The sequence below is a fragment of the Hemitrygon akajei genome, chromosome 18 (genome assembly GCF_048418815.1).
Source record: "Hemitrygon akajei chromosome 18, sHemAka1.3, whole genome shotgun sequence".
Classification (NCBI taxonomy): Eukaryota; Metazoa; Chordata; class Chondrichthyes; order Myliobatiformes; family Dasyatidae; genus Hemitrygon; species Hemitrygon akajei.
Genome location: NC_133141.1, coordinates 21427375 through 21454315, shown reverse-complemented (window position 1 = coordinate 21454315; position 26941 = coordinate 21427375). Strand labels below are relative to the sequence as shown.

The window sequence follows — 26941 nt, the reverse complement described above, 5'->3', positions numbered from 1 at the left end:
ACTGAGTGTTGCTAAGTGGTAACACTAGTTCTAACTCCTACATCTAACACTAAGCCCAAATCCAGAGCATTAACTCTGACCCTAAGCCCTGAGCCTCAAATCTAACCCACAAACCCTTACCTTAACCCCTGAGCCCTCTCTAACCCTGATTGTAAGTCCTGAGCCCCCAACTCTAACCCCTCCCTCCTAACCCTGAACTGTAAGCCTGCTATTCACAATAAACATCCTCACTCTCACCAAACCACTTTGTCACCCACCATGTGAAAGGACAGAGACAATGTGGAGGTCCCCAAATAAAAATGAGATTGTGCAGTTCGTGGCTAAAAGGAGTGAATGTATCGATAATACATAAAATGGCAGAAGTTTAGTTATTCTAACTGTAAAATATTGTCTGTGTTTGTATGAACTGTACAATAACGTGTTTTAATGCAATAATTTTCTAAGAAGTTCAAGTTCAGTTCATTGTCATTCAACCATGCACATGTATACAGCCAAATGAAGCAATGTTCCTCCAGACCAAGGTGCCTAACACAGGACATATAACTTACACACATGCAACTAAGTAGTATTACCACAAATAATACAGTGCATTTACAACACAAGTTAGAAAGTAAACAGTATAAAGCTACTGGGGTTTCATGCATGACCTGGGTGTGGCAGGGAGTTCAGTAGCCTCACGGCCTGAGGAAATAAGCTTTTTCCCATCCTAATGTTACGGTACCTCCCCCCTGATAGTAGGGGGTCAAAGAGATTGTGGGACAGATGGGAGAGATCACTATCAATGCTGAGGGCCCTGCGTATGCAGTGCTCCTGATAAAAATCTGATGGGTAGATGAGAGACCCCGATAATGCACTCAGCAGTCCCCGCAATCCTTTGTAGGAAGCTGTGGTCGTTCAGCTTGCAATTCCCATACCAGAGAGTGATGCAGCTGGTTAGGGCTCTCTTGGTGGTGCTCCTGTAAAAATTGGTTAAAATGGTTGTGGTGGGGGGAGAAGGGAACCTCACTCATCCCAATCTCCTCAGGAAGTAGAGACATTGCTGTGCTTTCTAGACCAAAGAGGTGGTGTTGAGGGGACCAAGTGAAATTGTCTATTATGTGTATTCTAGAAACTTGTTTCTCCTACCTCTCTCCACGGAGCAGTAGTTTATGTGCTGTGAGGAGTGGTCAGCCTGCATCTTCCTAAAGTCCACTATCATCTCTTTGGTCTTGTCCATGTTGAGACTCAGGTTGTGCTTGCATTGTTCTACCAGCTGCTCTACCTCATCTCTGCATTGCATTTCATGTCGCATGTTGTGTCATCCGCGAAATTGATGATTTGGTTTGAATTAGATTTAGCAATGCAGTATGAGGTGCCATTTTCCAGGTGGGGTAGGACAGAGCGAAGTGCAGAGACTATGGCATCATCAGTAGACTGATTAGAGCAATAAGCGAGCTGGAAAGGGTTTGATGTAGCAGGAAGATGGGATTTAATGCAATCTATAACCAGCTGCTCAAAACACTTCATCATTGTTGAGGCCAGTGCCACTAGGTGAGGCAGATTACTGTCACTCTTTTTGAGCACTAGGATGATGGTGGCCACCTTGAAGCCTGAGATAAAGTATTCTTATAGGAAGAAAAGTTTCTCATCTGGCTGGATATTTTAGTGGTTTTGTGCTCCTTTTGCAATGGTCTCCAAAAACTCAAGGTAATAATTTTAGACTACGTGAGAAAATGATGTAAAACTTGTAAATGCACCATGGTGTCTCTTGTAATTATCACAATAAAACATTGCAAAAATTTACATATGAAACCTTAAACCATGGCTTATCATACAGGGACTAGAGCATACAGCAGAGATGCTTAATAACTGAATTATTAACTTCCCTTTGTATGCCAGAAGCTGCTTAACCTGCTGAGTATTTCTGTTCTCAGTTCAGACTTCGAACCATAGAACATTACAGCACAAAACAGGCCTTTCGACCCTTGGCTGTGCTGAACCATTTTTTTGCCTATTCCCACTGACCTGCACCTGGGCCATATCCCTCCAATCCCCTCTCATCCATATACCTGTCCAAGTTTTTCTTCTGATGATTGTATCAATTTTGCACCACTCCACCAATCTCCCTTTTCTTGCTTTCTGTAGAAGGATGCTGTGTTCAAAAAGATATTAGATTTAAGGTGTGTTCAAAGCTAGGAGTGGTATTGATGAGAGTTAGTTGGGTGAAACCACTGCAGAAGTGTTAATAGATAATTGGTTTAAACAAAGCAGGGCTTGGGGAGAAGGCACCTATACAGCAAGCTGTTACCATCTGGAAAACAGCTTGGTGTTGAACAGCTTTTTACAGTGTGGAAAAAGGGTGTTGAATGTAGAACAGCAAAGCACAGGTGCAGCCTCTGGGAAGAATCTTGTCTGCACCGGCCATAATGGTAAGCTAATCCCATCTACCTGCATATGCTTTGTATACCTCTATTCACTGCTTATTCATGTGCCCATCTAAATGCTAGAAACATTACCTTTGTATCTACTTCTACCACCTCCCCTGGCAGTGCATTCCAGGCACCTACCTCCCTCTTTAAGCTTTCCCCATCTCACCTAAAACTTTTGCCCTCTAATAATTGACACTGAGAAAACACTGTCTACGCCTTTCATTATTTTATAAACTTCTGTCAGGTTGCCACCTCAGAGAAAACAATCCAAGTTTGTCCAATTACAAACAAGACAAAATCTGCAGATGCTGGAAATCCCCCTTCTCCAGTCCAGTCTCTTTCACATATCAACTTCCCAGCTCTTTACTTCACTCCTCCCTTCCCAGTTTCACCTCTCACCTGCGTTTCTTCCTCCCCTCCCCCACCTAACTCTGACTCCTTATCTCTTTTTCTCCAGTCCTGCTAAAGGGTCTCGGCCCGAAACACCGACTGTACTCTTTTTCTCTCCCCCATAGATGCTGCCTGACCTGCTGAGTTCTTCCAGCATTTTGTGTGTGTTGCCAAATTTGTCCAGCCTCTTCTGATAGCTCATACCCTCCAATCCTGGCAGTATCCTGGTGAAACCAGAAATGCAGACAACCCTCCAAATGTGGCCTAACCAAAGTTTTCACAGCTGCAATGCCCATCACTGTTTCCATTGCTCAGTGCTTCATTAGGACGTCTATTTCTTCTGCAACCTTACATGATGAGACCACCACACCCTCTCCTCCACCAGCCTTGTGCCTCATTTTCCTGCAGCCATCACTCTACTGCTTTGTAGTCTGTTAGTGAAGCAGCTTCCACGTTAATTGGAGGGCATAATAGCAATTGCTATACAAAGAGAGGGCACACATGCTTGGGTGTGCTGTTGCCAGTGCCAGAAGACAGTTGGTACCTCTGGGATAGAAATTCATCTGTTTCTATGGTATTAACTAGCCTGTTGCATCTATTGCCTAATGAAAGTAAGCATGCCAAATGCCACCTTTACCACTCTGTTCCCTTGTGTTTTCACTTTCAGGAAGTGATGAACTTGCATTCAAAATCTCGACACAAATGTGAATCTTAGAAATTGAAGACTCAAAAAGACCACTTGGCCCATCTCACATCCATGCCAGCCAAAAGGTGACAGATCCCAGTTCTTGGTGCATAGCCCTGTGAGTTAAAGCTTTCAGGAATGTTTTAAAATGCAATGCTTTTTTCAATACTCTGCTAGGCAGTGAGATACAGAGCCCCACCACTTATATCAAAAACGCTTCCTCAGCTCCCCTCAAATTCTTAATAGTTTGCTCCTTGGCTATCAACCTGAGAGAGTTTCTGCTGAGAGAGTTAGGTCTTTCCTACAGACCTCAACTGAATCTCCCTTTGCTGTTAGAAAGCAGCCCTAGCCCAACCAATCCTTTTACTATTCTTCATGCCTGGCAACCATGCTGTGTATCTCTGGGTCCAGCAGCATCCGCAGAAAAGAAAGCATAATTAGCACTTCAGATCCATGACATTTTATCCGTGCTGAAAAAGTTGGACATCGTGAAGATTTTAAGTTGCAGAAAAATGGAAAGCTGCAGTGAGAACAAATGAGGAAGTCTGTGTGTCTGGTTGAGACCAGGAGCGTCTGAATGACACAAATATTGGTGCTGCTGGCTGGAAGAGAGTTGTGGAAACTTTGTGACCAACCAGTCACCACCACTTAAGTCGCTCAGTCTCTCATTGTCTTTTCCTTTCCTGCTGTCCTCTCCTTCCCCTTTTGATGTAACATAAAACCATGATTGAATGGCAGAGCAGACTCAATGGGCTGAATGGCCTAATTCTGCTCCAATATCTTATGGTCTTGTGGCTGGAAGCACCACCACGAAATGAAGAGATGGAAAGCTCCAAAAGCACGACTTGGCACAGCCCAGAAAATTAACATAGAGGACTATAATTAGAATTGACTTTTATAAGCTAAGGACAATTTTTCATTAATGGTGAGGCTATTTTTTATTATGCATAAACACACAATAATTGAATGAGTAATTATAATGTTGCTCTCTGTAGGTATTTGGTTTGAAGAAAAGCTTCTGATTTGTATCGAGGATAGTGGTATTAGGGTTATTCTAAATTTTTTAAAAAGCTAAGTGAGAAAAGACATGAATATCTAGCTTAAATCTCAGTGGAATTTTATCATTAGAACTTCCAGTTATATATAGGGGATATTTGCCAACACTGGCACACCCTTGAGTTAAAGATGTTCAGATTATTTATGGGAGTGGAGCGCATCACTGTACCCAGAGAGAGGTATGGCCTAAACTTGTAATAATAAATTATGTATAGTAAAAACATACACCAGTTTTAGCAGAGTAGTTTTATTATAGTTTTAGTGAAATATTCCATGCAAAATGAGTTTCCAGTTGGTGGAAGACAGATGTTACAATAGATGTTAATTAGCAAGAAATGAACGTCTCACCTCATTGCATTGTGGATGAATACTTAAAATGAATATTTGCAGTAAATTTGGAGTATGCTAGGAAAGTCTGCAGATTTAGCAAATGTAGCTGCTCCCAGTAATTCAAGTTTACTTAATACAAGAAACAATTGAATTAAATAATAAAAAAATTCACAAATTCACCACCCTCTGGCTAAAGAATTAAATAATAATTCAAATAAGGCAATGTAAATGCCAAAGAAGTGAGAGCAGAGTGCTTAAGAAAAAAAGTGTATCTTCAAATAATTTGTATAAAACTCCTCTGATTTATGAGTATATTTTTGTATTGAAAATAAATTCTGTTTCAATTTAAGATCAGCTCACACTGAATGTCCTTTTTCCCATTAAATTTTGTAAGTCCTATGCCAGTCTCTAATTGAGGTACATCTGCCCAGAAAACCTACTGCACTCATTAGCAATGTGAAGCTTTAGTTGTGACTGTGGCCCAAGGGTCCAATCAAGAACCTGTCAATCTCTGCCTTAAATACACCCAACAACCTGACTTCCACAGCTGCCTGTGGTAACAAATTCCACAAATTCATCACCCTCTGGCTAAAGAAATTCTCCGCATCTCTGTTTTGAAAGGACGCCCCTCTATCCTGAGGCTGTGCCCTCTTATCCTAGACTCCCCCACCATTGGAAAGATCCTTTCTATATCTACTCTGTCCAGGCATTTCAACATTCAAAAGGTTTCAATGAGATCCGCCCCCTCATCCTTCTAAATTCCAACGAGTACAGACCCAGATTCATCAGAAGTTCCTCATATGATAACTATTTCAATCCTGGAATCATCCTTGTTAACCTCTTCTGGACACTTTCCAATGCCAGCACATCTTTTCATAGATGAGGACCCCAAAACTGTTCATGATACTCAAGGTGAAGCCTCACCTGTGCCTTATAAAGCCTCAGCATCACATCACATCCCTGCTCTTGTATTCTAGACCTCTTGAAGTAAATCCTAACATTGTATTTGTCTTTCTCACCACCGACTCGACCTGCAAGTTCACCTTTAGAGTGTTCTGCACAAGGACTCCCAAGTCCCTCTGCATCTCAGATTCCTGGCTTTTCTCCCCATTTAGAAAATAGTCTGCACATTTATTTCTACTACCAAAGTGCATGACCATGCATTTTCCAACATTGTGTTTCATTTGCCACTTTCTTGCCCATTCTCCTATTCTGTATAAGCCCTTCTGCAGCCTACCTGTTTCCTCAACACTACCTGCCCCTCCACCAATCTTCATATCATCTGCAAACTTGGCAACAAAGCCATCTATTCCATCATCTAAATAATTGATATACAGCATAAAAAGAAGTGATTCAAACACCAACCCCTGTGGAATACCACTAGTCACTGGCAGCCAACCAGAAAAGGATCCTTTTATTCCCACTCACTGCCTCCTACCAATCAGCCAATGTTCTAACCATGTTAGTAACTCTCCTGTAATACCATGGGCTCTTAACTTGGTAAGCAGCCTCATGTGTGACACCTTGTCAAAGGCCTTCTGAAAGTCCAAATACACACCATCCACCACATCCCCAAAGAAACCTTAAAGAATCCCCACTCTCGAGGAATTCCAACAGGTTCATCAGGCAAGATTTTCCCTTAAGGAAACCATGCTGACTTTGTCCTATCTTGTCCCGTGTCACTCCATAACCTCATCCTTAACAATTGACTCCAACATCTTCCCAACTACTGAGGTCAGGCTAACTCGGCTATAATTTCCTTTCTGTTGCCTTCCTCCTTTCTTAAAGAGTGGAGTAATGTTTGCAATTTTCCAGTCCTCTGGCATCACGCCAGAGTCCAATGATTTTTTGAAATATCATTTCTAATGTCACCACAATCTCTACCGATACCTCTTTCAGAACCCTAGGGTGCAGTTCATCTGGTCCGGGTGACTTATGTACTCTTAGGTCTTCCAGCTTCTCCCTTGTAATAGAATCAGAATCAGGTTTATTATCGCTGGCATGTTTTGTGAAATTTGTTAACTTAGCAGCAGCTGTTCAATGTAGTACATAATCGAGCAGAGAGAGAAAAATAAGTAAATCAATTACACTATACGTATATTGAATAGATTAAAAATCATGCAAAAACAGAAATAATATATATTTAAAAAGTGAGGTAGTGTTCATGTGTTCAATGTCCATTTAGGAATCGGATGGCAGAGGGGAAGAAGCTGTTCCTGAATCGCTGTGTGTGCGCCTTCAGGCTTCTGTACCTCCTACCTGATGGTAACAATGAGAAAAGGGCCTGCCCTGGGTGCTGGAGGTCCTTAATAATGGACGCTGCCTTTCTGAGACACCGCTCCCTAAAGGTGTACTGGGTACTTTGTAGGCTAGTACCCAAAATGGAGCCGACTAAATTTACAACCCTCTGCAGCTTCTTTCAGTCCTGTTCAGTAGCCCCCCCCCCGCCACACCAAACAGTGATGCATCCTGTCAGAATGCTCTCCACGGTACATCTATAGAAGTTTTTGAGTGTATTTGTTGACATACCAAATCTCTTCAGACTCCTAATGAAGTATAGTCGCTGTCTTGCCTTCTTTATAACTGCATCAATATGTTGGGACAAGGCTAGATCCTCAGAGATCTTGAAAGACAGGAACTTGAAACTGCTCACTCTCTCCACTTCTGATCCCTCTATAAAGACTGGTATATGTTCCTTCGTCTTACCCTTCCTGAAGTCCACAATCAGCACTTTCGTCTTACTGACGTTGAATGCAAGGTTGTTGCTGTGTCACCATTCCACTAGTTGGCATATCTCACTCCTGTGTGCCCTCTCGTCACCACCTGAGATTCTACCAACAATGGTTGTATCATCAACAAATTTATAGATGGTGTTTGAGCTATGCCTAGCCACATGGTCATGGGTATATAGAGAGTAGAGCAGTGGGCTAAGCACACACCCCTGAGGTGCACCAGTGCTGATCGTCAGCGAGGAGGAGATGTTGTCACCAATCCGCACAGACTGTGGTCTTCCAGTTAGGAAGTTGAGGATCCAGTTGCAGAGAGAGGTACAGAGGCCCAGGTTCTGCAACTTCTCAATCAGGATTGTGGGAATGATGGTATTAGATGCTGAGCTATAGTCGATGAACAGCATCCTGATGTACTGTAGGTGTTTGTGTTGTCCAGGTGGTCTAAGCCCCGTGGAGAGTCATTGAGATTGCGTCTGCTGTTGACCTATTGTGGCGTTAGGCAAATTGCAATGGGTCCAGGTCCTTGCTGAGACAGGAGTTCAGTCTAGTCATGACTAACCTCTCAAAACATTTCATCACTGTAGATGTGAATGCTATTGGGCGATAGTCATTATAGTAACTGCATTCAGTTCTCTTCCTTCACACACTACATCATCTGGCACACTGCTGGTGTCTTTCACAGTGAAGACTGATGCAAAATGCCCATTTAGTTCATCTGCCATCTCCTTGTCCTCCGCTATTATTTCTCCGGCCTCATTTCCTAGCAGTCCTATATCCATTCTTATCTCTGTTTTATTTTCTACATACTCGAAAAAGTTTTACTATCCACTTTGATACTGTTTGCTAGCTTGCTTACATATTTCAACTTTTCCCTTCTCATGTTTGTTTTATTTGCTCTCTGTAGGTTTTTAAATGCTTCCCAATCCTCTATCTTCCTGCTAATGTTTGCTTTGTTGTATGCCCTCTCTTTTGTTCTTACATTAGATTTGGCTTCCCTTGTTTGCAATAGACTGGATAAAAACGTCCTTCTTGGTTTTCCATTCTTCTGATTGAGGTAAGCCCATGTCTAAACAATCTTATAGAGTTTTTCGAGGAAGTTACCAGGAAAGTGGATGAAGGCAAGACAGTAGATGTTGTCTATATGGAATTTAGTAATACATTTGACAAGGTCCCACGTAGGAGGCTGGTCAACAAGGTTCAGTTGTTCAGTATTCAAGATGAGGTGGTAAATTGGATTAGACATTGGCTTTGTGGGAGAAGCCAGAGAGTGGGAGTAGATGGTTGCCTCTCTGACTGGAGGCCTGTAACTAGTGGAGTTTCACAGGGATTGGTGCTAGGTCCTCTGTTGATTGTCACCTTCTTCAATGATCTAGATGATAATATGGTTAACTGAATCAGCAAATTTGAGGATGACACCAAGTTTGGGGGTGTAGTGGACAGTGAAGGTGACTATCATGGCTTGCAGAGGGATCTGCATCTGCTGGGAAAATGGGCTGGAAAATGGCAGATGGAATTTAATGCAGACAAGTGTGAGGTTTTGCACTTCGGTAGGACCAACCAGGGGCGGTATTACACAGAGAATGGTAGGGCACTGAGAAGTCTAGTAGAACAAATGGATCTGGGGATACAGGTACATGATTCGTTGAAAGTGGTGTCGCAGGTAGATAGGGTCGTAAAGAAAGCTTTTGGCACATTGATCTTCATAAACATATCACAGAGATGCTCTGTTAGCTTCACTGATCCATTGGTCATTCACTATAAAATTAAGAATTAAAAGCCACATAGAAGATGAAATGTTTTATAAGACATTGGTGAGACCTAATTTGAATATTGTGTCCAGTTTTGGTCACCTTCCTACAGGAAAGATGTAAACAAGGTTGAAAGAGTGCAGGGAAAATTTACAAGGATGTATCCAGGTCTGGAGGACCTGAGTTATGAGGAAAGATTGAATAGGTTCGGACTGTATTCCTTAGAACGTAGAAGACTGAGAGGAGAATTGATAGAGGTATACAAAATTATGAGGGGTATAGATAGAGTAAATGCAAGCAGGCTTTTTCCCCTGAGGTTGGGTGGGACTACAACCAGAGATCATGGGTTAAGGGTGAAAGATGAGAAGTTTAGGAGGAATATGAGGGGAATGAGGAGAATATGAGAGGAATATGAGGGTCATGAGAGTGTGGAATGAGCTGCCAGCAGAAGCGGTGCATGTGAGCTCGATTTCAATGTTTAAGACAAGTTTGGATAGGTTCATGGATAGTAGGGATATGGAAGGCTATAGTGCCAGTGCAGGTCAATGGGGTGGGCAGCTTAAATGTTTCGGCATGGACTTGATGAGTAGAAGGGCCTGTTTCTGTGCTGTCTTCTCTATGACTCTAATAAAGACTCCTGCTGTAATCTGTATATTAAACTAACAGCTCGTATGAACATCCTTCTCTGGTAAATATAATTAATTACTTCTATTTAAGTCTAAATCTAGTGCCCCTAAATTGTCACTTGAGGATATACTTTTTACCAACTCTCTTTGGTGCCAGTCCTTTCGGTGCTCTGCAATGTGGCTTTTTGTTCTTAATTTTATAAAGTGAATGACGAACAGATCAGTGAAGCTAACAGAGCTTTATATAATTATTTCCTCCTAATCCAGGGGTTATTTTGTTTAAGAGCAAAGTAGGTAAAGGGAGATTTAATAAAGTCACTGACTGTGCAGAAGGAAGCCACTTGGCCCATCAGATCTATGGTGGCTGTGCCAAATGTTCAGAATTACACAGGTGAGGCAAGCTGTAGAGTAAATGAGAAATTTAAAAATGGGATAAAGATTTGGAAATAATTGCATGTTCCCTCCCATGATGTTTCCCCCTGGGTGCTCTGATTCTCTCTCATATCCCAAAGATGTGTGGGTTGATTAGGCACTGGAAATTGCCCCTAGTGTGTAAGTGAGTGGTAGAATCTGGGGGGTAGTTGATAGGAATACATTACAGGGAAAATCAGTGTGTGGGTAGGTGGAATTGTACTATAAGCCACTATAGACTTTATGGGCAGAATGGCCTCTTTCTACGGCAAGTGGCAATATAGAAAGATATAACATGAGGGAGAGGCATGGTTGCCTATGCTGAAGGAAAACTGTCGTGCTGCAGGACATGAGGTTTCAGCATTGTGACACATTGCAAGATTAAAAGAGACCAAAGTGACGGAGTATTACAAAAAAAACTTCTCATGGTTTTATTGAATAGTCTAGATACTAGCTGAGCAAGTATATCCTGAGTCGCAATGTGATTGTGATACAGAAGGGTCAACAGTAGGCCACTTGTTGTCAGTACGGCAGCTGCAAGGGGCAGAAAAAAAGGCCCCGAACCTGGCTTTTATTGACTCGACAAAAGCAAGTGAGATTCAACTGTTTCCACGTGCGCTGAGTTCACTATGTACTGAATATCAAAAAGCATGGCGAAGAGTAGTCCTGGAGAGCGCACAGCTATCCAGTTGGTTGAACTAGCATAAACCGAGATGGAAACAAAAGGAACTGGTGTCCAGGAACGTGGCTCACCAGCACCTCCTTGGGAGAATCATAGACCAGTTAGCTTCCTGGGTAATGAGAAAACGCAGGAGTCCATTATTTAAGGACAGAATAGCAAAGCACTTGGAAAACAGTAACAAAATTGAACAAAGCCAGTGTGGAATTATGAAAGAGAAGCCATACTTGTCAAATTCACTGGAATCTTCTGAAAATGTATCAGGTGGAGGTGATGAGAGAGAGCCAGTTGATGTAAGGCAATTGGAATTTCAGAATGCTCTCAACAAGGTCCCACATATGAGAATAGTGTGCAAAATTAATGTAGGTAGGATAGGGGGTAACTGGATTAAGACCCATATCTAAGAAAGGATCTTTTCCATTTCACACATCTCTACTGTTATCCCAAGGATAGGGTTCCTCTTGTCCTCACCTCCCACCCCACCAGCCTCCATGTCCAGCGCATTATTCTCCGAAACTTCCACCACCAAGCACATCTTTCCCTCTCCCCCACTTTCTGCTTTCCGCAGGGATCACTCCCTACGTAACTTCCTTGTCTACTTGTCCCTCCCCACTGATCTCTCTCCTGGCACTTATCCTTGCAAGCAGAACTAGTGCTACTCCTTCCCCTACACCTCCTCCCTCACTACCTTTCAGGGCCTCAAACAGTTCTTCCAGGTGAGGCGAAACTTCACCTGAGTGTTAGGGTCATCTACTGTGTCTGGTGCTCCCGGTGTGGCCTCCTGTATATCGGTGAAACCCGACGTAGATTGGAAGACCGCTTCGCCGAGCATCCATGTTCTGTCTGCCATAACAAGCGGGATCTCCCAGTGGCCATTCATTGTAATTCCACTTCCCATTCCAATTCCGATATGTCCATCTATGGCCTCCTCCACTGTCGCAATGAAGCCACACTTAGGTTGGAGGAACAGGAACCTGCTGAGTTCCTCCAGCTTGTTTGTACGTGTTGATTTGACCACAGCATCTGCAGTGTACTTTGTGTTTACCTTATATTCCGTTTGGGTAGCCTCCAACCTGATGGCATGAACATCAATTTCTCAAACTTCTGGTAATACACCCCCCCACCCCATCCTCACTTCTCCATTTCCCATCCCCTTTTCCCTCTCTCGCCTCATCTCACCAATCAACTTCATCATTTCTATACCTCATCCCTCCCCCTCCAGGTTCACCTAGTGGTTCTCTCTCCCCTCCCCCCACCCATCTTTTAAATCTACTCCTCATCTTTTTTTCTCCAGTCCTGAAGAAGGGTCTCAGCTGAAAATGCCGATTGTATTCATTTCCACAGATGCTGCCTGGCCTGCTGAGTTCCTCCAGCATTTTGTGTGTTACTTGGATTTCCAGCATCTGCAGATTTTCTCTTGCTTGTCTAAGAAAAGATGTGCTAGCATTGGAAGGGGTCTAGAGGAGGTTTACTACAATGATTGTGGGAATGAAAAGGTTAACATCTAAGGGTTTGATGGCTTTGGCCTGTTCTCACTGGAATTAGAAGAATGAGGGGAGAATCTCATTGAAACTTATCGAATACTGAAAGGCCTAGATAGAGTGGTTATGGAGAGGAGATTTCCAATAGTGAGAGAGTCTAGGACCAGAGGACAAAGCCTCAGAATAGAAGGACATCCCTTTAGAACAGAGATAAGGAGGAGTTTCTGTAGTCAGAGGGTGGTGAATCTGTGGAATTCATTGCCATAGACAGCTGTGCTGGGTGAGTCATTGGGAGGTTGATAGGTTCTTGATTAGTAAGGGTGTCACAGATTTTGGGGAGAAGGCAGGAGAATGGGTTTGAGGGAAAATACTGATGCAGACTGATGGACCGAATGGCCTAGCTCAGCTCTTATGGTCTTAGGCAGACCACTGAGCAGACAGAGAGCAAAGAATCAGAATAAATGGTTCTCTTCCCAGTCGCAGGCGCTGGCCAGTGGGGTAGTGGAGAGTTCTGCACTCGAACCCCAGCCACTCACAATATATATCAGTGAGTTGGATGAGGGATTTAAATGTAACATGTGGATGACTGGGTGGGAGTGGGAGTTGTGGGGAGGATGCAGAAAGGTTCCAGGGTGATTGGGATGGGTTGAGGGAGAGGACAAATACATGGTAGGTGTTGACCGATGTGGATAAATGTGAGGTTACCTACTTTGTGCTGAAAACAGGAATGCAGATGGAAAAGGAGTGGGTAAAGGGAAGGTGCGGTGAGACCTGGATGTCCTTGTACACCAGCCGGTGAAGGTGTAGCAGGCGGTTAAGGCAGCTAATGGTGCGGGTGACGTTCAGTGAGAGGATTTGAGTACTGCAGCAAGCCAGGCTGGGAGGCGGGTTGTTGTCGTATGCCCTGGTGGGACAGCACCTTGAGCAGTGTGCAGAGTTTTGGTCTCCGGACCCCAGAGGTTAAGTGAAGATTCACCAGACTAATACCCGGGATGGCAGGGCCGATCTACAAAGAGAGATTGGAACCACTGCTTGTATTTACTAGAGTTTGATAAAATGAGAGGGGATCACACTTGAAACCTATAAAACCCTGACAGGAGTGGGCAGGCCCAGTGGTGGGCAAGTCCAGAACCAGATGTCACAGCCTGAAGATACAGGGTAGGCCAACTAGAGTTGAGATGGGGAGAAGTTTCTTCATGCAGAGAGTAATATGGTCAAGGTGCAGGTGGATGGGACAGTGCAGAACAAGCAGGTTGGCATGGACTAAATGGGCTGAAGGGCCTGTTTCTGTGTTGTAGTGTTTTCTGACTGTTTTGGAGTGCAGAGTATGTGATGGTGGTGTGTGAGTAAGTTTTCATGAGTGGTTGTTCGACAACGACTCAGGGCAGTAGACTGGTATTGTTGCTGTGTCCTGGTTTACCAGTAGCTGGTGGGTTTAGTTGTACCACTCAGCCTTAAACAGTTGTTTCAATGTTTGTCGTGCTTGGCAATTTGTATCCAGCCAACTTCCAAAAGACAGGAAGCTTCATCAGAATTTGGTTAGAAATGTGGAGTTCTTGTGTGAGGTACAAGAAGCTATAGATGCTAGAATTTGGTGCAACTGACAAGAAGCTGGAGGTCCTCAAAAGGTCAGAAGCATCTGTGGAGGAAAACGGACAATCGACATTTCAGGTTGAGTCCCTTCATCAGGACTGAAAGAGTGGAGGGGAGATGGGATAAGACGAATGGGTGGGATCAAAGCTGGCAGATGATAGGTGGATCCAGGTGAGGAGGGGCGATCGGCAGAGGGGAGAGTGGAGATGGTGACCAAGGCTGAGAGGTAAGAGGTGGTGGTGACAATGGACTGCAAATAGTGGGATGTGTTAAGAGAGGAAGGTGGAACATGGAATCAAATAGTGGAGGTGGGAAGGGCAGATGGGAACAGTGGGGAGGAAGGGACCCAGTGAGAGGAGTGTGTGGGGGAGGGGACCCAGTGGGAGGGGTGTGTGGGTGATGGACAGATGGAGTGGGTGGGGGAAGGGACCCAGTAGGAGGGGTGTGTGGGAGATGGACAGATGGAGTGGGTGGGGGAAGGGGCCCAGTGGGAGGGGTGTGTGGATGATGGGCAGATGGGGTGGGTGGGGGTGGGGGAGGGGACCCAGTGGGAGGGGTGTGTCGGCGATGGACAGATGGAGTGGGTGGGGGAGGGGCCAGTGGGAGGGGTGTGTGGGTGATGGACTGATGGGGTTGGTGGGGGAAGGGACCCAGTGGGAGTGGTGTGTGGGTGATGGACAGATGGAGTGGGTGGGGGAGGGGACCCAGTGGGAGGGGTGTGTGGGTGATGGACAGATGGAGTGTGTGGGGGAGGGGACCCAGTGGGAGGAGTGTGTGGGTAATGGACAGATGGAGTGGGTGGGGGAGGGGACCCAGTGGGAGGAGTGTGTGGATGATGAGGAGATGGAGTGGGCGAGGGAGGGGACCCAGTGGGAGGAGTGTGTGGGTGATGGACAGATGGAGTGGGTGGGGGAGGGGACCCAGTGGGAGGGGTGTGTGGGTGATGGACAGATGGAGTGAGTGGGGGAGGGGACCCAGTGGGAGGAGTGTGTGGGTGATGGACAGATGGAGTGTGTGGAGGAGGGGTGTGTGGGTGATGGACAGATGGAGTGGGTGGGGGAGGGGACCCAGTGGGAGGAGTGTGTGGGTGATGGACAGATGGAGTGGGTGGGGGAAGGGACCCAGTGGGAGGGGTGTGTGGGTGATGGACAGATGGAGTGGGTGGGGGAGGGGACCCAGTGGGCGGGGTGTGTGGGTGATGGACAGATGGAGTGGGTGGGGGAGGGGCCCAGTGGGTGGGGTGTGTGGATGATGGGCAGATGGGGTGGGTGGGGGTGGGGGAGGGGACCCAGTGGGAGGGGTGTGTCGGCGATGGACAGATGGAGTGGGTGGGGGAGGGGCCAGTGGGAGGGGTGTGTGGGTGATGGACAGATGGAGTGGGTGGGGGAGGGGACCCAGTGGGAGGGGTGTGTGGATGATGGACAGATGGAGTGGGTGGGGGAGGGGACCCAGTGGGAGGGCTGTGTGGGTGATGGACAGATGGAGTGGGTGGGGGAGGGGACCCAGTGGGAGGGGTGTGTGGGTGATGGACTGATGGGGTTGGTGGGGGAAGGGACCCAGTGGGAGGGGTGTGTGGGTGATGGACAGATGGAGTGGGTGGGGTAGGAGAAAAGTACAGGGTGATGAGGGCTGGGGTGGGTGCGGGTGCAGGAGCAGCTCGATAGGCCAGGAGGAGAGAGAAATGGGGCAGAGGGGAAACAGGTTACCTGAAGTTGGCAATTCTCACCTTCCACTATGCTTCATCCACATCCAGTCCTACAGTTCCAACAGTGGGAGAGAAGCTCCAAGAGAAATAGCTCTCCTGTTAAAATATAACAGGCCCAGTGCATGGATGTGAAATATGGAATTAATTCAAAGACAAGTTTGTTAAATTCATATTTTTAACATTTGCATTTTTCCTTTTATAGCACAGTTTGCTCTAGTGCCATGCGTGGCCACTTCTGTACATCTTTTGACCAGAAGAAATGAGGGGTTGCTTCAATCTTAGTAGAGGCTTCTCCCAACTCTCTGATGCTGCTGGTGCCTCCCCTCCAACCAAAATGAAAATGCAGGATACATACAAAATGCTGGAGGAACTCAGCAAGTCAGGTAGCATCTATGGAGGGGAATAATCGTTTGCAGATATTCATCCAGGAATCTTGTGTTTTTGAAAGGCAGGATTATGTCCTGCTTTGAGTTTTAGAGCATTTAAAAAAGGCTCTCACTGGCCACAAGAGCAACGTTTGTCATATTGTTGTCCCTGTATAAACACTTTTCAGACAACCTGCCCCATAATACTTAGCAACACACACAAAATGCTGGAGGAACTCAGCAGGCCAGGCGGCGTCTATGGAAAAGAGTACAGTCAACGTTTCGGGCCGAAACCCTTCTACAGGACTAGAGAAAAAAAGATGAGAAGTCAGAGTAGGAAGGTGTTGGTGGTGGGGGGGAAGGGGTCGGGGTGGAATGAAGAAGCAGGTGATAGGTGAAACCAGGAGAGGGGGAGGGGTGAAATAAAGATCTGGGAAGTTGATTGTTGAAAGAGATAAAGGAATGGAGAAGGGGAATCTGATAGGGAAGGGTAGAAGAACATGGAAGAAAGGGAAGAGGGAGGTGATGGGCAGGTAAGGAGATAAAGTGAGAAAGGGAAATGTGAATGGGGAATGGTGAAGCGGGGTGGGGGGTGCAATCACCAGAAGTTCGAGTAATCGATGTTCATGCCATCAGGTTGAAGGCTACCCAAACGGAATATAAGCTACTCCAACCTGAATGTGGCCTCATCATGGCAGTAGAAGAGGCCATGGACTGACATGTTGGAATAGGAATGGGAAGTAGAATTTCCAGAGCTAATAAGATGTCCATCCTCTTCAAAGAAAGAGGCTTTTCTTCCTCCACCATCAACACTGCCCTGTCCGTATCTCTATGGTTACACGCACATCTGCCCTCACCCCATCCTCCCGCCACCCCACCAGGGATAGGGTTCCTCGTCTTCACCTACCATTCCACCAGCCTCTGTATCCAGTACATAATTCTTCAGAACTTCCGCCATTTTCAATGGGATCCCACCAGCAAGCACCTCTTCCTCCCCCCCCCCCCCCCCCCGCTACTTTCCGCTGCCACTACACCTCCACCCTCACTACCATTCAGGGCCCCAAAGAGTCCTTCCAGGTGAGGCAACACTTCACCTGTGAGTCTGTTGGGGTCACCTACTGCACCCCGGTGCTCCTGGCATAGCCTCCTGTATATCAGTGAGACCCGACGTAGATTGGGAGACCGCTTCACTGAAGAAGTGGGACCTATGCTCCATCTGCCAGAAAAAGTGGGATCTCCCGATGGCCACCCATTTTAATTCTATTTCCCATTCCCAATTCCAACATGTCAGTCCACGGCCTCCTCTCATGCCACGATGAAGCCACACCCAGGTTGGAGAATATAGCACCTTATATTCCATCTGGGTAGCCTCCAACCTGATGGCATGAATATCAATTTCTCAAACTTCTGGTAATTAACCCCCCCCCCCCCCCAACCATTCCTCATTCCCATTTCCATCTTTCACCTTATCTCCTCCTTCTGGTGCTCCTCCCCCTTTTCTTTCTTCCATGTTCTTCTACCTTCTCCTGTCAGATTCCCCCTTTTCCAACCCTTTATCTATTTCGCCAATCGACTTCCCAGATCTTTACTTCATCCCTCCCCTCCCAATTTCACATATCACCTCTGACCTTGTATTTCTTCCTCCTCTCCCCCCACCTTCTAACTTGACTTCTCATCTTTTTTTCCAGTCCTGACGAAGAGTTTCAGCCCGAAATGTGGGTTGTTTTCTTGTTTCCGTTGATGCCGCCTGGCTTGCTGAGTTCCTCCAGCATTTTGTATGTGTGTTGCTCGGATCTCCTGCACTTACAGGTTTTCTTCTGCTGTAATTCTCAGTGCGTTTCAGATGGGAAACACGTCGCATGGGGTAATAGCGCCACCTAGCAGGGAATTATCCCAATATTACCATCAGTGGAGCTGGCAACCAACAGGCTTTTTTGAAGTTTGTAATAATTAGACAGCATCGATAGAATACCATTGAGTTAGTAAACACACATGCTTAGGCTGTCCACAACAATGATACATAGAGATAATTCGTCAATTTCTACAAGTTGACATTAGACAAGAAAAATACTTCAAAAATTGTGAATTCATCTCATTCACATAAGTGAAGGGAAACAGTGTATATGGAAAAAAAACTGATTGTTTACGAAAGTAAATGTATTTTATTTGAATTTATTGCTATGAAATATACCGGAGATAAGGAATTAAATATTTAACTAGTTTATAAAGAGGTTTGAAGAACTGTGAATATTTCTAGACTTGTGCCTATGTATGTGTACTTTGATATCCCACCCCACCTCGACATCCAAGCTTTTCTCACTTCTAGATGCTGCCATCAGGCAAGATGTACAGGAGCCTGAAAACCAAAAACCTCAAGATTCACTCACAATTGCCATGCAAGCTGACAGAGCTTAAGCAGTTTTGTAAAGAGGAACGGGGAATAATTACAGTGTGCAGATGTGCAAAGCTGATAGAGACCTATCCACACAGACTCAGGGCTGTAATTGCTGCCAAAGGTGTATCTACTGAATACTGACTGGAAGGGGGTGAATACTAATTCAATCAATTATTTTGAGTTTTATATTTGTAATTAATTTAGAACAATTTCTAGAAATTTGTTTTCACTTTGACAAGAAAGAGTCTTTTCTGTTGATCAGTGTCAAAAATGCCAAATTAAATCCACTGTGATTCAATATTGTGGTACAATGCAATACATGATAAATATAGAAAAAGAATTAATTCATTAATTAATTACCGTAAGTATATACAGTGCCTGTAAAAAGTATTCACCACCCCGTCCTTGGAAATGTTCATGTTTTATTTGTTTTACAGCATTGAATCACAATGGAGTTAATTTGTATTTTTTTTACACTGATCAATAGAAAAACACTCTTTTGTGTATAAGTGAAAACAAATTTCTACAAATTGGTCTAAATTTTCCACTGAGGCTAGGGGAGATAAAAACCAGAGGTCATGGGTTAAGGGTGAAGGGGGAACAGTTTAAAGGGAACATTGGGGGGGCTTCTTCACACAGAGAGTGGTGGGAGTGTGGAATGAGCTGCCAGATGAAGTTGTAAATGCGGGCTCACTTTTAACATTTAAGAAAAACTTGGCCAGGTACATGGATGAGAGGTGTATGGAGGGATATGGTCCAGGTGCAGGTCAGTGGGACTAGACAGGAAAATGGTTCAGCACAGCCAAGAAGGGCCAAAAGGCCTGTTTCTGTGCTGTAATGTTCTATGGTTCTATTTATCACAATTATTAAACACAAAATAACTGATCTCTAAAAAGTGATCTAAATTAACTACAAATACAACACACAAAATTAATTGATTGCAAGTTTTCACCTACTTTAATATGACACACCAAATCATCACTAGTGCAGCCAATTGGTTTTAGAAGTCACAGATTTGGTTAAATGGAGATCACTATGTGCAGTCAAGGTGTTTCAATTGATACACCTGTATCTGGAAGGTCCAACTGCTGGAGAGTCAGTAACCTGGCAAAAACTACACCATGAAGGCAAAAGAACACCCCAAGCAACTCTGCAAAAAGGTTATTGAAAAACACAAGTTGGATACAAGAAAATTTCCAAGTCACTGAATGTCCTTGGAGTACAGTTAAGTCAATTATCAAGAAATGGAAAGAATATGGCACAGCTGTTTAAATGCCTAGAGCAGGCTGTCCTCAAAAACTGAGTGACCAAGAAGAGGCTGGTGAGGGAGGCCACCAAGAGACCTATGAACTCTGGTTGAGTTACAAGCTTCGGTTGCTGAGATGGGAGAGAGTGTGCATACAAGAGCTGTTGCCTGGTTGTCTCACCAGTCGCAGCTTTATGGGAGAGTTGCAAAGAGAAAGCCACTGTTGGAAAAAAAACTCACATGAAGTCTCGGCTGGAGTTTGCCAGAAGGCATGTGGGAGACTCTGAAGTCAGCTGGAAGAAGGTTCTATGGTCTGATGAAACCAAAATTGAGTTTTTTAGTCATCAGACTAAATGCCATGTTTGGCATAAGCCAAATGCCACACACCATCAAAAACACACCATCCCTACCGTGAAGCATGGTGGTGGCTGCATCATGTTGTGGGGATGCTTCACTGCAGCAGGCCCTGGAAAGCTTGTGATGGTAGAGGGTAAAATAAGTGTAGTGAAATACAGGGAAATCCTGGAGGAAAACCTGATGCAGTCTGCAAGAGAACTGCAAATTGGGAGAAGATTTGTTTTCCAGCAAGACAACGACCCCAAGCATAAAGCCAAAACTACACAGGAATGGTTTAAAAACTGCAAAGTTAATGTCCTGGAGTGGCCAAGTCAGAGTCCAACCCTCAATCCAATTGAGAATTAGTGGCTGGACTTGAAAAGGGCTGTTCACTCATGATCACCATACAATCTGACAGAGCTTAAGCAGTTTTGTGAAGAAGAATGGGGAAAATTTTCAGTTTCCAGATGTACAAAGCTGATGGAGACCTATCCACACAGACTCAAGGCTGTAATTGCTGCCAAAGGCACATCTACTAAATACTGACTTGAATGGGGTGAATAATTATGCAGTCAGTTATTCTGTCTTTATAGGCACTGTAAAAAGAAACAAAAAGAAAAGTTGTTCCAATTGTTTGCTGACAGCAAATCAAAAAAACAAGGGAAACAATGAAAGATAGAAGATGTTCACATCTAGATAAAGTTCTCATAAAGTGCTTTAAACTCCACACCAGCAAAAGTGTAGAACTGTCAGGAGAGATGGCGAAAAAACAAGCAAAATGATTTCATGAAGAATTAAGACTGGATTATGAGTTGATTACAGTGAAGGGTGGCTTCAGCATTTCCTGCAGCGACATGACATAAAATTTCATGCAGTGTGTGGTGAAAAATGGCCAGCAGACAAGGAAGCAGCCGCTGACATTGTTGGTGTGTTCACTAAGTTAGTTTCTGATGAAAATTTAAGCCCCGTGCAGGCTTACAGTGCTGAAGAAACACCTTATATTGGTGTTGTACTCCAAGATGAACACCGACGACAAAGGTCGCAGAATCATGAACAGGTTATTAAGCATCAAAAGATTGTGTTGCTGTGTTGGGCTGCTCTAATGCTGCAGGAACCCACAGGTATAAGCTGTTAGTCATCGGCAAAAGAGCTTTCAAAGGTATGAAGTAGTTTCCAGTAATTTACAGTGGGAACAAAAAAAGGATGAATTACTACTGACATTACATTGGAATGGTTTGAATATTACTTTGATCCAGAGCTTATTGTGACTCTGTTGGTCTGGACAAAAATAGATAATGCTGATTTTAGATAACTGTGTCCAAAAGCTGAACCCTTGGTAAAGAATACTGTTTATGGTATCTACCTGCCACCTAACTGTACATCTTTAATTCAACCCCTGGACAATGGCATATTAAGCTCTTTGAAGGCTAAATATCGCCCCCTGTTTATGAAGTGGCTACTGAGTGCAGTTGACTCTGGCAGACCAGTACAGGAATTTGTGAACGAATTGCTTTTCATTTGTCGTTTCTTTTTTCTTTATCCAAGGGTGAGGCGATCATCAAGTGTGTTTTTTTTATTTGTGTAGAAGACTGGCAAAGAATACAACTGGATGTGTAGATCAATGGCAGGTATGGCTGGAGAAATAGTAGATGGAGTTTAACCCGGTGAAATGTGAAGTGGTGCACGTTGGTAGGTCAAATGCAGAGAGACAGTACACAGTTAAGGGCAAGACTCTTAACAGTGTTGATGAGCAGAGGGATCTTGGGGTCCCTGAAAGTGGCTACACAGATTGATAGAGTGGTTAAGAAGGCATATGGCATGCTTGCCTTCATTAATCAAGGCACTGAGTTCAAAAGTTACTGTATGTTACAGCTTTATAAAAGTCTAGTTTGGCTGCACCTGGAGTATTGCCTACAATTCTGGTCGTCCCATTATAGGAAGGACATCAAGGCTTTGGAGGGGGTGCAGAAGGGAGCTTATCAGAATGCTTCCTGTGTCAGAGGACATGTGCTATAATGAGAGGTTGTACAAACTTGCATTGTTTTCTCGGGAATGATTGAGTTCCCAACGATCCAGAAATCTGAAACCCTGCCCCCTGCACCAATTCCTCAGTCAACCATTCATCTGCCAACCCCGTTCTGGTCTTCTGCCTGCTCTGGATCTCTTTATTGCTAATTGCCGATGGGACATCAACCGTCTTGACTTCACCACACCCTGTTCCAATTCCAACCTCACTCCTTCTGAACGCTCTGCTCTCCACTCCCTCCGCACCAATCCCAACCTCACTATAAAACCCGCTGATAAGGGGGGAGCTGTTGTAGTCTGGCGTACTGACCTCTACCTAGCCAAGGCACAGTGACAACTCTCTGATACCTCCTCTTATTTATCCCTTGATCATGACCCCACTAAGGAGCACCAGGCCACTGTCTCCTATACCATCACCAACCTTATCAGCTCTGGGGATCTCCCATCCACTGCAACCAACCTCATAGTTCCCACACCCCACACTTCCCGTTTCTACCTCCTACCCAAGATCCACAAACCTGCCTGTCCAGGTAGACCCATTGTCTCAGCTTGCTCCTGCTCCACCGAACTCATTTCTGCACTGTTTTATCCCCCCTTGTTCAATCCCTTCCCACCTATGTTGATGACACTTCTCACGCTTTGAATTTTTTCAATGATTTTAAGTTCCCTGGCCCCCACCGCCTTATTTTCACCATGGACATCCAGTCCCTATATACCTCCATCCCCCACCAGGAAGGTCTCAAAGCTCTCCACTTCTTTTTGGATTCCAGACCTAACCAATTCCCCTCTACCACCACTCTCCAACTTCTTACTCACAATAATTTCTCCTTTGGCTCCTCCCACTTCCTCCAAACCAAAGGTGTAGCCATGGGCACCCGCATGGGACCCAGTTATGCCTGCCTTTTTGTTGGGTTTGTGGAACAGTCCATGTTCCAAGTCTATACGAGTATCCGTCCCCCTCTTTTCCTTCGCTACATTGATGACTGCATTGGCGCTGCCTCCTGCACGCGTGCTGAGCTTGTTGACTTCATTAAATTTGCCTCCAACTTTCACCTCAAATTTACCTGGTCCATTTCTGACACCTCCCTCCCCTTTCTTGATCTTTCTGTCTCCATCTCTGGAGACGGCTTATCTACTGATATCTACTATAAGCCTACAGACTCTCACAGCTACCTGGACTATTCCTCTTCCCACCCTGTCTCTTGCAAAAATGCTATCCCCTTCTCACAATTCCTCCGTCTCCACCACATCTGCTCTCAGGATGAGGCTTTTCATTCCAGGACGAAGGAGACGTCTTCCTTTTTTAAACAAAGGGGCTTCCCTTACTCCACCATCAACTCTGCTCTCAAACTCATCTCTCCCATTTCATGCACATCTGCCCTCACCCCATCCGCCCACCACCCCACTCGGGATAGGGTTCCCTTTGTCCTCACCTACCACCCCTCCAGCCTCCAGGTCCAACGTATAATTCTCAGTAACTTCCGCCACCTCCAACGGGATCCCACTACCAAGCACATCTTTCCCTCCCCCCCACTTTCTGCTTTCCGCAGGGATCGCTCCCTACGCGACTCCCTTGTCCATTCATCCCCCACTCCATCCCTTCCCACCGATCTCCCTCCTGGCACTAATCCTTGCAAGCAGAACAAGTGCTACACCTGCCCTTACACTTCCTCCATCACTACCATTCAGGGCCCCAGACAGTCCTTCCAGGTGAGGCGACACTTCACCTGCAAGTCGGCTGGTGTGGTATACTGCATCCGGTGCTCCTGGTGTGGCCTTTTATATATTGGCGAGACCCAATGCAGACTGGGAGACCGTTTCACTGAACACCTACGCTCTGTCCGCCAGAGAAAGCAGGATCTCCCAGTGGCCACACATTTTAATTCCACGTCCCATTCCCATTCTAATATATCTATCCATGGCCTCCTCTACTGTCAAGATGAAGCCACACTCAGGTTGGAGGAACAACACCTTATATACCGCATGAACATTGACTTCTCTAAATTCCGTTAATGCCCCTCCTCCCCTTACCCCATCCCTAGTTTATCTAGCTTTTCTCCCCCCTCCTTTTTTTTCCTCTCTCTCTCTCTGCCCATCACTCTGCCTGTTCTCCATCTCCCTCTGGTGCTCCCCCCTCCCCCTTTCTTTCTCCCTAGTCCTCCCGTCCCATGATCCTTTCCCTTCTCCAGCTCTGTATCACTTTTGCCAATCACCTTTCCAGCTCTCAGCTTCATCCCACCCCCTCCGGTCTTCTCCTATCATTTCACATTTCCCCCTCCCCCTCCTACTTTCAAATCTCTTACTATCTTTCCTTTCAGTTAGTCCTGACGAAGGGTCTTGGCCTGAAACGTCAACAGCGCTTCTCCCTATAGATGCTGCCTGGCCTGCTGTGTTCCACCAGCATTTTGTGTGTGTTGCTTGGATTTCCAGCATCTGCAGATTTCCTCGTGTTTGCTTATTCTTACCCTCACTGGCATGTAGCACAGGCAGCAATCCAGAGATTATTACCTTGGAGATACTGCTTATCAGCTTTCTACATACCTCATTATATTCTCTCAGGATCTCTTCCCTTTTCCTACCTATGTCGTTGGTACCAATATGTATGATGTCTTCTGTGCTGTACTGTTCTATGTTCTGAATCAGCCTCGATCTAATGGCAGAGTAGACTTGATGGGCCGAATGGCCTACTTCTACTCCTTTGCCTTATGGACTTGTGGTATCCAGATGCAGCCTAAAGAGTTTTATAAAGTTGCAAATAACTTCCGGACTCTTGAACTCAGTGCCTCAACTAATAATTTCAAGCATGCTGCGCGCCTTCTTTACCTCCTTATCGACTTTTGTGGCCACTTTCAGGGAGCTTTGGACTTGGACTCTAAGATCCTTCTGTACATCAACACTTGTAAAAGGTCCTGCCGTGAACTGTGTACAGGTAGAGCAATTGCCACACTGATGCATCCAGAAAGGATTCTTTCTATGGTCTGTTCAATAGTGTAACAACAGGGGGGGGAAAAAACTGCCCTTGAGCTTGTTTTCAAGCTTTTGTATCGTCTGGAAGTGGGAAGCTTGGCAAACAAAAGTAGAGAGACGGTCGTCTCATCTGCACCCAACCACCTTGAGAGCAGCATGCGGTGAGAGTATAGTTGTTGTTGAGTAGCTCACTGAAATGGCTTGTTAGCTTGCAGACGTTTCGCTACCCAGCTAGGCAACATCGTCAGTGCAACTCCGAATGAAATGTCGCTGATCTACATTGTTCATCTTTTATGTGTCCTGTGATTAGTATGTTTGTGTGTGTGTATATGTGCCATTTCTATTGGTTACCAATTATGTAATCTGCAATTGGTTCGTTAAGATCCGATTAGGTGATATTTTCAGAGTATAGTCCCAACTGCACAAGAAGGATCTGATGGAGAGGAACTCTCTCACTGCCAGCCAAGCAAGGTCTTACTGCTTGTTTGAGTTCTGGTGATGAGCAATTCTGCCAAATGACTGCTCAGGGAGCCATGAGAAGGCATCTGCCATCCCCTTCTCCTGCAAGGTCCCGAGGACATTCTATGATATGTCATTCAGACAATTGCCCAAGGAGTAGGAGAATTGTGAATGCATGGGTATCCTTCTTACTAGACTTGCTCTCATTATCCAGTCCCCCTACTCCTTTGAAAGTAACTGTGTCAATGAAATATCTATGTAGCAGCAGGATCAAACATTGGGTAGAGCAATCTTGCTATTTTTAGCAGATTTACTTTATTGATTGAAAAAGTATTGTTGCTTTTTTAGCTGTTGAACAGTTTTAACGACACTAATTCAGAATTCATTGTTTTATTTGTTTGAAGTAATACTGGGGATCTTTTTGTTTAGATGGTGCCGAGTGGACTCACTGGGCGTACACTGACTTGGAAAGGCCGAGTGAGTGTTACAAAGAGTGCATTTTTCACAGCAGCCGTCATGATGATTTAGCTAATGGTCATATACTGGAATGGAAGAATGGATGTATTATGTATATGGGAACTTAAATTGCTTATGGAAAATTGAGTGTCAGACTAAAAAAATGGAAGCTTTGCTGACTTGCACTGTCACTTCTTTTCAAATCTTTTTATTATTATTATTAAAAATAACACAGGTACATCGAAGTAACAACACTTACAATGCCTCAAAAAAAAGAAATTACCTTAAGATTGAAAATTTTTGTGAATAAAAAAAACCCTACTAAGCAAGAAAAGTGAAAAAAAAAGAAACCCATTGGGGGTACAACCCCGCAGTCATGTGTCATACAGAAAGCTTCTAAAAATAAACATCAAACCGCCAACAAGAAAAAAAGATCTATCAAAAAAAATTTACACTTGGATCTTGGAGGAAATCTGTCAATTAACTGAAATGATAATAACGAGCAAATGAGCCCTATCTCTTCTCAAAATCAAATAAAGGTTCAAAGGTTCGACTTCTAATTTTCTCCAAACTGAGACATAGCATCACTTGAGAGAACCATTGTGACAAAGTAGGAGCTGATATATCCTAACATTTCAACAAGATGGCCCTCCTAGCTATCAATGTAACAAACACAATAACATGTTGGTCAGACACAGAAATACCATGGATATTTTGAGGAATTATCCAAAAAGCACAGTCAATTTATTAGGTTGTAAGTTGATTCTGAGTGCTTTAGACATTATCAAAAAGACTGACTTCCAAAACTGTATTAATGTAGAACATGACCAGAACATATGTATCAGTGTAAC

At 44.7% G+C, this 26941-nt stretch overlaps 1 long non-coding RNA gene across 2 annotated transcripts; it reads left to right on the top strand.

Annotated features, from left to right (window-relative positions):
- Window positions 1-3474: 3474 nt before the first annotated feature.
- On the top strand, window positions 3475-26327 carry LOC140741177 (uncharacterized). Of its 2 annotated transcripts, XR_012102018.1 has the most exons (5): window positions 3475-3569; window positions 8583-8652; window positions 16044-16224; window positions 21729-21811; window positions 26064-26327. It is a non-coding gene; the product is annotated as an uncharacterized lncRNA (long non-coding RNA). The 2 variants fall into 2 exon arrangements; XR_012102019.1 differs by lacking the exon at window positions 21729-21811.
- Window positions 26328-26941: the final 614 nt, after the last annotated feature.